Source organism: Tenebrio molitor, chromosome 1 (genome assembly GCF_963966145.1).
Source record: "Tenebrio molitor chromosome 1, icTenMoli1.1, whole genome shotgun sequence".
In the NCBI taxonomy this organism is placed as follows: Eukaryota; Metazoa; Arthropoda; class Insecta; order Coleoptera; family Tenebrionidae; genus Tenebrio; species Tenebrio molitor.
The window spans coordinates 29,544,663-29,557,258 of record NC_091046.1 but is presented as its reverse complement, the minus strand read 5'-3'; the positions used below and the strand labels follow the sequence as shown (position 1 = coordinate 29,557,258).

The following is a 12,596-nucleotide window of genomic DNA, read 5'->3' as shown; positions in this document are numbered from 1 at the left end:
AGAAAGAAAAATCAAAGCCTTGTTCCCATACGTTATTTGAGGTAAAACGGACATAAAATCACTTCTTGGAAATGGTGGAAAAAATGAAGTAAATAATTTCAAACCTGATCACAATTATTCAGAATTATTATGTCACTGGCTAGTGAAAGACAAATAATCAAAATCTTTTTTAATATTTATAATAAATGAAATCAAAGCTGCACCTTTTGACTTTTGAGCCCCCCATGTCTTCAAATCTAAAAGATATAGAATTTTTAAATTATTTTTCTCATTATCTCATTGCGTTGTTCCGCGGATTTTGGGGCACCCAGTATTGTATCGTGCGATCCATTGAATTTGTTATTAAAGTTGATGCTGGAACTGTCAAGGCATGTCTTGTTTTGAACTATCGCGACATACGTCACATTTAATGACAATTGTAAAACAGAAAATGGCGAATTAAGCATTCGGGGGATTAAGAGAAAAATTACAATGGTAATGTTTATTTTATTAAACAATGTTACAACATATGCTAAACATGTTCACCATTTTGTTCTAAGCACGAACGGACCCTTAGTTTAACTCCAATGAAATAGTTTGTCCAGCGAGAGATTGGTTGACATAAAAGTCACTAAATTCTACGTAGATGGAGTAGTACCTAACACACGTAAAATTTAAAATATATCCTTCATGCATAACATTTTTGCCATCAAATTATGCTCTATTCTAGTGTATTTTGTAGTGTTGGGTTAATTTAATACAATTTAAAATCTCCCAATCTCTCGCTGGACGAAGTTTAGTATTTTGTAACGTGATTTATATTAATTTATACATAAATAAGTGCATCGATTCAAAAAGATCTACGGCTTCAGTTCCAGCGCCAACTTTAATAACAAATTCAATGGATCGCTCGATATTTCGTTTTAGGTACGTTGATTGTTAATGTTACTATCGTAACAATTGATGTTGGTGCGTAGTAAAATTCTTTTTGTTTGTGAGTATGAACTACATATTACACATTTTCTTAGTCACTATCTCGAAAGAATTGATATAATATTCTTTGTGAAATTACATACACTTTGACCTTAAACATTTGCTTTTTTTATTCAAAAAATTGAAATTACGCCAAAACGGCTAGGAATAGGCATAGACAATGTTAATAAAACTGGCTTTAAATTAAATTTTACATTTACATCTTATGTCAGAAATGGAAGTTTTCAACATTTTTTGATTATCAATTGTGAAAAATTGTAGCAGGCGTATGAAACAAAAAAATTTCACTAATGGCGCAACAGATCGGCCAAGCCTTTAGGAATTCAATTTTAAAAAATCAATTATTTATTTCCAATGGTTCAGGAGTTATACATTTTTTAATGAAGCCCTGCAACCCCGCTTTTTTACGAAAAAGATGCCAGGTCAAAAATGATGACACATAAGTATTGACAAAAGAACGTTCTAAGCTCAAAATTTAAAGTACAGAGTGATCAACAAGGACTGAAGCTGTTGGCAACAATGACAACATGATAAAAATTTCACTGAATTTGGTAGCATTACATTTTCAGTTGTCAATTTTGACGGGCAAATTCAAACTTCAAAATCAAGTGTCATTTTTGTATCAATTTATTAATCAAACTGGTTTTTACACTAGAGCAAGACATTTTTATTAGTATGGCGTACTTTCGGACTGGAAATTTTGATGCTGCTAACGGTTGGCAGTATTCCACGGAGCACGGACGATGCATTTCACCAACTTCAACAAATGTTCCCCGAGCCAGTTTTTACTTTAGTTGCGTTTAGGCAGCATTGCACGAGATTGGTGCAACGTTACCTTCAAACTTCAAACAGGTGATGTGAAAAAGGCAAAACCTACAGGTAGAACATCTACACTCACAGAAGATGTAGTCGAGAACGTTCGAGGTAGAATGGAACAAAGCCTTCTAAACTCAATGCGAAAACTTTCACTCCAAAAGGGTGTGATTCTTATTTAAAACACACGCATCCAAAGTTCTTTGTTGGGCACGTTTAATGCAGGGCCTAATAATTCTTACCATTAAAAATCCCGTCATTCCTTTTCCTTACTTTACAGGCTTGTCATATGGAAGTTGCCTAACCATTTTAAAGAAGAAATTAAAGTTCCACCCTTACAAATTTTCCCGGATCCAATCCCTGCATCCTGCAGACTTTCAGCTCGAAAATAATAACGCATAAAACATGTTTCTGTTTCTCAGGAGGGGCATGCGGGCACGGCCTGTCGCTTTTATGAATATCGAAACAGTGGGCCATTTAATTAAGTATGGCTAATTACTTTTTATACTGTTTTTGGTCGTTTTGTACTTACATATCGTGTTTTAAAACTACCAACCCCTAACATAACCTAAATTTTTTGACATTCACAACTTGCAGCGGGTGCCAACACTGACGCACAAAAAATTTTCATACTTTGGGAATATTTTGCTGTTATTTGCTGCCAACAGCTTCAGTCCTTGTTGATCACGCTGTAGAATATGAAGTCAAAATGGGGCCTTTTTATTAAAAAAAATAAAGATGGCGTCGATTTTCGGCATTTCCAGAAGCGTCGTCATTTTGAAAATATTTTATTTGAACTTGGAGCAGTGAATGATAGTCGGTACAAATTTTCATATTAATACGATTTTGGGAAATCAGAAAGTTTCTAACGAACGGGCTACATGAATCAGCCTGTATACTTAAATATACCTGCATTCTAGTTAATTATGGCTGGCAACTTTTAAGTTTTGTATTTCTTTTTATTTATTTAATGAAGAGATAATTTATTGTTGATACTGTTTCATACTAAAGAGAATGTTTGTAGGTCTCTGTTACACATTGAACTATCAACTTTCTTTCGTATGTTAAAAGACATCTGATCAAGAACAGCTCTGAAACGGTGCACACGAATTCCCGTCAATGAAAAATGTATCCCAAATTATAAACTCGAATTCCCGTCCGAAAAAATCTCTGTTATTGAAAGCGCTATTACGAAAGTAAGATTCAATGATGAATCTTTTATGTTCTGAAGTAAAAACCATTTTTTGTAATGGTAAACAACAATGGTACCTGGCGACGTCTAGATGCGTAGGTACTCGTAAGTAAGGGATTAAGCGCTCTTTTGCCCTTGGCGGTAACTCGCGTTATCAGTTAATAAATTATACATATACCTGACGGGAATTCTTGTATTACCTTATGACAAAAAATAAGTCAGACGGGAATTCGAGTGCGCCTCTCTGAAAAATAAAATATTTTAAAATTTATAGCTTAACTGAAACCATTCAACGGTAAATGGTGACATTATTACGTTATCATGAACGTTGTGATGAACAAAAATTTCTTGTGACATAGCGAATAGAGCACGTGTTTTAACAGTTTCAGCAAAATTATAAATGGTTTCTGTATGAATAAGCTATCGATACTATCATTTGCTGCTGTTCCACCGGTCGCAACATAATTCACAAATCGTGTGTAACAAAGTGTTGTGATTGAAGCTGTGCCTGTCGTTTTCAATGCTTTTGTGTTTCCACCCTTGACCAGACATTTTTTGAAACATACTATCTATAGTTATTACTTCGGCTGTTTAAGACGATTGTCTACGCCACTCACGTTCCATCGCGTTATAATTTTTTTCGCTACAGCTGCTGTATAATTATGTTAAAAATCAGATGAGTAGACATATGTTACGAGTTGGCAGTAAACATGTGTGCTTAAGGACCAGATTCGAATTTACATAAATATTCTATGAACCAATTACAAATTTTCAAATTAATCCAAATTTCTAAATTGACATCACATCAATATTAAATTACGTTCCCCTATGCGCTAACTCACATTCCAAAATTACAAATTCGTGACGTTAAATTTTCGTACGGACACCCGGTATGTAAACATGTATGAATGTACAGTGGGGAGCACGGAATTTCGCACGCCAATTTGTACGTCATTAAAAAAAAACTATCTAGTCTAAGCTTTATTGTCATTATAATCAATAATGAGGTGGGATACGCATGATATATATGTGATCATAACTGATGTTTCACCTAAACTGTCACGCAACTGTCGCCAGTATCTCATTTTAATAAAATTAAGTCAGTGAAATGTCCAATGTGTGCGAAATTCCGTGCTCGCCACTGTACATAATTATAATGACTCAAGTACTTACATTAAACATTCTTATCAAAAATACTTTCTATGACAAAATAATTGTTTTTGTTTGAGAAAAAATTTTTAGTACTACATACGGGTGTCCCAGAGTTGCGAAAGAGCTCCATAACTTGTTTGTTATTAACGATATCAACTTTTATTTTTTTCTAGATGATAGCTGCGCTTCTACTGCACATTCGGAAAATATTGCGGTATATAAACAGTGTGTCTCAATGTTATAAAAACACTAAAGTTATGTTTTTTTTAAACGGAACCTACCCAGTTTGATTTTATTTTTGAATTCTATGCTAAATTATGAATCAAATTTATGCAGGTCGTTTTTACTTATCTGCCATCGTTTTTGATCAGTGGCGATTTTTCTACCAGAATTTCGAATTGCAGGGGTCCCTTCGAAAATTCGTACCTTCCAAATAGTTGCACATAAATGAAAATGATTGACGCTGTTTGATTTCTGAATGGTTGCCGCATGTGCTGAGTGTTTACTCAACAACTTGCTCAGTCGCATGTGCCTACTGCGATTTTTTAAACATAACGAACCAAAAATGTCAAAAACTCATTTTTTTCAAATGGCTCCCCGTATTTATTATTGCACTCGTCGAAAGCTTTTTCGACAAGCTTTTGAACAATATAAGATTTGTATAATCGAATCTGAAAATCTAGGGTGCTATCCTAAAATCGCTAAATTTGGTGCAATTTTTCCGTTAAAAAGACAATACAAAAATCTAGTCGGCTTAACAAAAGATAATCACACAATATGGTCACTCCATAAAGATGAATCAACCAACAAAAGAGTGTTTAACAATTAAACATTTAATTATTTTAGTGATTTTTAGTGATTTTAAGATAGCACCCTATAGATTTTCAAATTCGATTATAGACAAACCTCATATTGTTCAAAAGCTTGCCAAAAAAACTTTGCCATTTGAAAAAAATGAGTTTTTGACATTTTTAGTTTGTTATATTTAAAAAATCGCAGTAGGCATATGCGACTAAGCACGTTCTTATCTTAAGTATATTCTAAGGGACCCCTGCAATTCGGAATTATTGTAAAAAAAGCGCCACTAGTAAAGAAGGGTGTTTTTTTAAATTTGTCGTCGAAGTAGGCGTTGAAGAGTCGATTGAGAACGCACCACTCGTGTAAAAGCGTAAGATTTAAACAGCTGATCCGTGATCCGTAACCTGTATAGTGTGTTCACAATCGTTCAACGCCTACTTCGACGCCAAATTTAAAAAAAGACCCATTATATATACCGCAATATTTTCCGAATATGCAGTAGAAGCTTAGTTATCATCTAGAAAAAAGAAAAAGTTGATATTTTTAATAACAAAAAAGTTATGGAGCTTTTTCGCAATTCTGGGACACCCTGTATATCTTTGCAAAATTTAACACATTATTTAAATTATTTGCTGACGCAAGATATACATGTGCCTATACACAAACTAGATTTAAAATTTGCTTAATACATATTGGTTTCAACCCAGAAACATGAATTGGTATTAACCTTCGCAATAGAAAGTATATTTGTAGTATGCATATTGAACACTGCGTTAAAGTAGGTACCTTGTTACATATATTCAAGTTATTAACGTAAACCCTCTCACTAAAGATTTTTATCTAAAATCGATCCACGCGTTTCTTAACCTTATTAGTACAGTGCAAAGTTAACTTACTTTAGTTTATAAAATTGAACTGTTCTGAAACAAATTAATTAGGTAAGTACGAGTATTTACATTTATACTTTAGATTATACATTTAATTAATAAAAGGGTATAGGTGTTTATTTGTTGTCGTTAATCCGTCGTTATCTATATCAAACAGTTCTGAAACTGATTCCTTATATGTATTTCCTTTGTATGTTACAAAACAAAAATGTGTCACACATTCAAGTGTTTTTTCATATGATATTTTTTATGTTTTATCAATTATTTTATCAGCGCCCAGCATATCGTTATAAGTACATAACAACTTTTAAAAATTTTAAATTATTCAAAAACTTGCAACAAATAGATGCAAATGATTTCTAACCGCAATGTTGGTGTGACATTCTGGTTTTTTGATGTATCAAAGTAGGGTTTAGTGAACCAACAGGTATTCTCGCTTGTGACAACACATTTAAAATCTGAGTTCATGATTAATTTACTTTTTCGCAGAATCGTGTTTCTTCACATACTAGGTACCACCGTAGTTGATAGATCATAAAAGTTGCGTTCATAAAACTTTGGTTGGTTTTCACAGAAAACAAATGAGTATGTGAAAAAATACCATTGTTCGAAAAATAAAATTAATGTCCTACTGTGTTGTTATTAGAGAAATAATCCCCTAAAGACCAATGCAGTTTTAGAATTTTTAATACCCCTGTATAATGAACTGCATGGTTTTTTGTAACAAAAATTCAATCGCGCGGAAAATATTATGTGATAATAAGTTAAATAAGTACTACAGAATTTCAGAAAGTTAAAGATTCTGTTATACCGGGTATCAACCACCAAACCTGGCCATAGGCACATTACACATATTAAAATAATATATGAGTTGCTATGAAACATATTATTGTTTCGTCAAATTTGCCCAATAATTGAGCATAATACTGCTCTGTGATCGTTCTTCCCTTTTAAAAATTTCAAAAGTATTTCTACTTTCTACGTTACGTACATCAAGAGTTTCCTGATGCCATTGTTTGTACGGATGATAATTATAGCTGTCAATATGACATTACACAATAATATATTTCATAGCAACTCATATACAGTGAGCGGCAAAAGTATGGAATAAATTCCTTAAAAATTAAACAATTTTTTTTTCGAAAAAGTCTTTGGACAAGTCAGTTTTAGTTTATAAAAATACATGTTTGATTACCAAAGAAAATTCCAAGCAGTCATTTGTTGTCGAGTTATGAGGTCATCGATACTACAGTTAATTTCAAAATTATAAAGTACACTTAATTTTCTACAGTGTGAAATGCACTTACATTTTTTGTCAATGTTCAATGTCAATTTTGACAAACAAAATGCCTAATCTAACCTAAAACGCCAAAATGCTCATTCTTTCCAAATTAGAAGAAAAGTGGTCGATCCGGAGGTAGCCCAGTATTATAACATCGCAAAGAGCATCGTGCAGAGCATAAAACAGACACTATTATGGTGTTCTAAAATATCAGCAACATTTTATGTTGTCAAACTCACCTAACCTATATAAAAAATATGACGCTCAAATTTCAAAAAGGCATCTTTACATGTAGAAAAAACTGTAATAAATCGATTTCTTGATTTTTGAGGTGTACTCGATAATTTTGAAATTAACTGTACCTAAACGATGAATAAAATAGTATATTTCAAACCAAGGTAAGAAAGTGGTTTCTTGCAGACCGCAGGCAAAGATTATAAACCGAGTCGTAGACGAGGTTTGTAAGTGCCTAAGGTCTGCAAGGACACTTTCTTAACAAGGTTTGAATACAATTTTTTCCCTACCGGCACAACTTTGTTGAAAAAAGTCAAAAAGATGGTTATATTCGTGATTAAAACGAAAATTTTGAGAATTGAATAGTAGGCTGTGTTATTTGTTTAATTAACTTGTCATCGCATTTGAAGATTTGAGGTTTGTTCGAAAATTTGATATAAACAGGGTAAAGTAATCTACCTACCTAGCTTATCTGTTTATTTTCCAGATTATATGACTGACCTACCAACTTACTTCATTGAATTGGCTTTCATTTATCAATAACTTATTTCACTTTTGACACTTTTGACATTTGTATTTTGGTACAGTTTTAGCATAAACATTTCATGATTAACTTTCTTACCTTAGCGAGAAAGTTGAATTTTCTCACCTCAAATGAGATATCCACAGCCTACATTTCTAACCGGTAGGGAGAAAAAATTGTTACCTTATAATGTATTCCAACTTTAAAAAAACGATGCTTGGCCATGACAATCTGACAGATTTCATCCTGTATATTGAAGAAAAGTTTGGTTAGGAATTTTGAAAATTTTTAAGTCACAATGTTGCCATACTTATGTTCCGTTTTTCTACGAATCGATTAAAACTGTATTAAAAAAAATTAATAGAAAACCAGAGTGTGTCTGAATTGTCGAAATTGTACTGTATACAGTTTAGGATTTAATCGAATACAAATTCATTGTTCTCACGTTGAAGATGTCCATCAATCTGTTAATAATCGCATCGTTACTTGGATCTTTTAAAATGTGTGTAGCACTTCAACATACTACGTTTTGTCTCGAAAGACAAAGAATTATTACTGTGTTGTCTAATTTAAAATAAATTAGAAAAACGTCAAAATGACATTTATTGCCTACTTTTTATTTTAGAATCATCTTGCAACATGGCATTTCAAATTTAGTTAAAAAAGGTTTACAAGGTAACATGAAATGAAATATAAGTAACTACTACTTTCCTTTGTACTGCTAATTTAACAAAATTAAAGCATGACAACCTATTGTTTTTTTTAAGAATGACAAAGTTTACTTCAAAAAATTTAATTTAATTTTTAACGTAAAATTGTTTTTCAAAGGGGTTATTTAAAATCGATGGTTTATTTTAATATACCAAATAATTTACTTAGAACATTTACGGCAGAGAATTCGGGCTGAAATGGAACAAATCAGCCCTGACACTATTGAGCGCAGTGTACATACAATGTTTAGACTCGCGTCGTTGAGTGCCAAATGGTTGGCGGAGGGCAATTTTATTGTTAACCTTAAAGTCGAGCCAACCCACAGATATAGTAATAAAACCGCCCCCTAGTGCCCGCGTATTTCAAATAGCCGCTTCCAATTGGCTCAAAACGTGCGCAGATTTTGAAAGCCTGATGCACATTCACAAAAATTACTTGACGGCATTTCATTAGTTTTAACCTCGCTTCGGCAACTATATCACATTGTTGTAACAATGACATATGGCAAAGAACCTGCTTCATTGTGAAACAGGCTTCGGCGTATATCGTTCTGCGCAACTAGACCACATCCCCTTTTTTTATTAGTATATCTGTTCGTTGGCCGGATTTTAGATGTTTATTTGTTCTTATTTAAACTTAATTAAAATTTGTACAGTAAAAATTAAATTAAATTTTTGAAGTAAAATTTGTGATTTTCTCAAAAAAATTGTTATGTAAGGTAACAATTTTTTTCATTCATCGTTTATCTAGTAGGAAGGTATATGAAGAAAGAAAAGAAAAAAGTGGGGGTTGTCATTTAAAAAAATTGATGTGACGTCATTGCGCAAAAACCAATGACGTTATTTAAACAAATTGCACGTCACATGATGGCATTTTTCGAAACAAAATCGACCGATTCAAGCGATTTTCTTAAAAATATCAGATAACGCTATTATGACTTATGTTCCTTACTTTATCATTATCACCACACTGTACATATATCTTGTGCCTTGTAGCGTAATACACTATAGACTATAGCAATGGAAATTCTGTGCTCCCCACTGGACTCTAATGCAATAAGTTATATACATTTTATTATAATATATGTACCTAGTTGCAAACTTTATTTAACATCGTAACGTGTATTACGATCCGAGTTGGGAAAATTGTCCAGAGAGGCCTTCGGATTCCAGTAAATGGGACTATTCCAATTTTCATATTAACGAAATCATGGCGAGAATATTTAAAAAAAAATGTCAGTTTACCTCGCTCTTTTATGAAATTCCTTTAAATGTCGTAATGATTTTGCACGTTTCTCGTAATTTCGCTGGTATTACAATTGTAACTGTTAATTTTTTTATAAATAGCACCTATAGTAGGCATAATACTACTTTCCTTTGCAGCATCAGGTTAAAGTATAAATATGTAATTATCATACAGCTGCTAATTTTACTAGAAATTGTAACACAGTAAGTACCGATTGGTACCTGTTTAATATATTTATTAACACATTTTTTGTGTGTACATAAATTTATTGAAACGAATGACAAATCCATCATACAAGGCGAAAAACAAATTATAAATTATTAATTATCCATTGAGTACAGTACAAAGAACAAAATTACAATTCTGCACAAAAATAATACAACAGCATGTCTATTAGCATTTACAACAGTATAATAAAAATAGTAGGTACTCCCAAGGTTGGTAAAACTGACTAATTTGTATAATAGGTTGCCTCGTTGCCATTTAAAACAATAGTTCGAACTTTTTTCCCCCACAAAAGTTACTCGTGACGTCATAATGCACTAAACGTTTACCAGAGAGTCTGTCGATCACGCATTAGATGTTCCCTCACTAGAATGAAACCCAAAAAAGCACCCAATAAACCCCACGGAGCTTATAAACCTTGGGTTCTATTCGAACACTTAAAATTTCTTGGTTCATTTTAAGTTACGAGTTACTTTTCCCCCCGCCCCCCAATTTTCAACGAGGCAACCTACTATACAAATTAGTCAGTTCTACCAACCTTGGGTACTCCTATGTAACATCGGGTACGAAAGTAAAGATTTCAAGAGACATACCTACGATAAAACAGTTTTGTTGAAACCGCTTTTTAAATATAACCATTTTCAAAAAAATTACATATAACGAACGTGACTTTGATAGATGGAATTTATACGTGTACCAATAAATCCGAAGGAAAGTATGTAAGTACTGATACACCATGTAAAAACCTATTAAATCAAACATATTTAAAAGAATTTGATAAATAGGATATCAGTCTGATTGATATCTGATATCATTTTACAAAGTATTTGGTCATTGTTATAAGTTCTGTTAAATATCTTTTATATTTAATTACTAGCTTTTACCCGCGGCTTCGCCCGCAAATTTCAGAATGTTTTAAAATTATGTTTCTACTTTCATGTATTGTGATAAACGCAGTAATTTCAATATGAAGTTTGTCTTTTTACGAAGAATAATTAAAACTTTACTGTAGACTACTTTTTTCTTCGACTATATAAACAAAAAGATCAATACGATAAGAAACTAACACTATGATCACTTACCAATTCATGAAAATACGCCAACGTAACACTTTTATTTTCAGTTGTAACCTTATTTAGATCCTCCTATTGTTTGATTGTCTCGTTTGATTTCAGATACCTGCCTTTTGATTTTTCCGGTATTAAGCTATTTGAAGCTTGTTCTGCTTTATTTAAGACATCTTCCGGTAAAACACAATCATTCAAACACATTTTGCGAAATTGCTACTTTTATAAACAACCAAATGTAACTATGACACCTGAACATATCATGCAAACCCGATTTCCAACTCGAAAAAACTTTTTTTGTGCTTAACAGGCTTAAAAATGATAATAGGGATTGCTTTTTGTGGGTGTCAAGCGGCGAAGGTGACGATATATTCAGAGGATGAAATAGGGGTGAAGCGGCGAAGGTGAGGCTATTTCCAACTCGAAAAAACTGTCTTTTTTTCTTAACAGGGTTGAAAATGGTTTTTCTAAAATTAAAGTAGACAGTAATTTTATCCTTGTTTTGAAGATCAAGTGTACAAAATTTAATCAAGATTGGAGTAAAACTGTAGATTTGCATACAAAATATATAAACAGACATTCAGTTTTATATATATAGATTAGTTTTTTAACCGGAATGTAACAAGCGTTCAAAAAATTTTGTGGTGAAGCAGGGCGTGGTTTTCTCTATCTTTTGCAAATTCAGGTAGTATTCTTAGTTAGTAGGTTGTATTCCTCCGTCTGGGACATGGTAAATGATTGTGAGCGATAGCCTTACCTTCTCACCCATAGGTATTAGGCTCTTTGAACCCCGAACCCTCCTTTCTCGCTCTGCGAACCAGCGCCAAGATGAAGCCATACCAGCACCGCGCCCAAAAATTAGCGGGGTTACGTAGTAACCCTCCATACTCTGTCTTCCTGTGCTCTCGAGTTCGGCTGTAAGCCCCCCTGATTGCATCGCTCGTGTCTGCCGATTGGACGAAGAGTGTTAATACTACAACTGAACGCCCGATTTGCCCGTAAAGTCAGCTACGGAAACGTAAACCCGTCGACCCCACAAGGAGGTCTGGACGAGTTGACTGCTCACTATCTCGGACCTTTATGTCGGCATCATCTCGGCTGATGAGTGGTACAGCTTCTGCCGTCTCCGCCTAGGAGGAGTGGATCGAGTAGCCCCAAAACTTTCACTGTCGGTCCCAAGCCCAGATAAAGGAAGAAGGTTGGAGAGCCAGGTTAGCAGCTTACCCTCTGAAAAAAGATTATTCGCTCAAAGTATCTAGAGGAAACCTCGGAATAGGGCGAATTTAATAAAGATGACCCACGCGAGAGCAAGGTTAAAGATTTTGAAAAAACTTAATATATTGCGTTTAGCTACTTGGAACATAAGGTCTTTGCCTTGCAGCCTGCAGCCTGTACTAGTGGAATCGAGTGAAGAGCGAAAGAAGGTATAACATTAATGATCAATGGATCAAAAAGGAATTTTTCTATTTTGCGTTTAGAATAAGTCTATTCTAGC

At 33.5% G+C, this 12,596-nt stretch overlaps 1 protein-coding gene and 2 long non-coding RNA genes across 3 annotated transcripts in view; 2 read left to right on the top strand and 1 right to left on the bottom strand.

The window, feature by feature from the left end:
* Window positions 1–12,596, top strand: part of LOC138122666 (uncharacterized) — a 326,257-nt gene that overhangs the window by 87,383 nt on the left and 226,278 nt on the right. The window lies entirely within an intron of this gene.
* The window catches only part of LOC138122570 (proton-coupled amino acid transporter-like protein CG1139), a 37,403-nt gene continuing 30,534 nt past the window's right edge, over window positions 5,728–12,596 (top strand). The window contains exon 1 of the mRNA XM_069036792.1: window positions 5,728–5,865. The gene's annotated coding sequence lies outside the window, so the exon portion shown is untranslated. The remainder of the gene's footprint in view (window positions 5,866–12,596) is intronic.
* On the bottom strand, window positions 11,587–12,586 carry LOC138122678 (uncharacterized). The gene is made up of 2 exons (XR_011156582.1): window positions 12,178–12,586; window positions 11,587–12,080 (listed from the first exon to the last, which is right to left on the bottom strand). It is a non-coding gene; the product is annotated as an uncharacterized lncRNA (long non-coding RNA).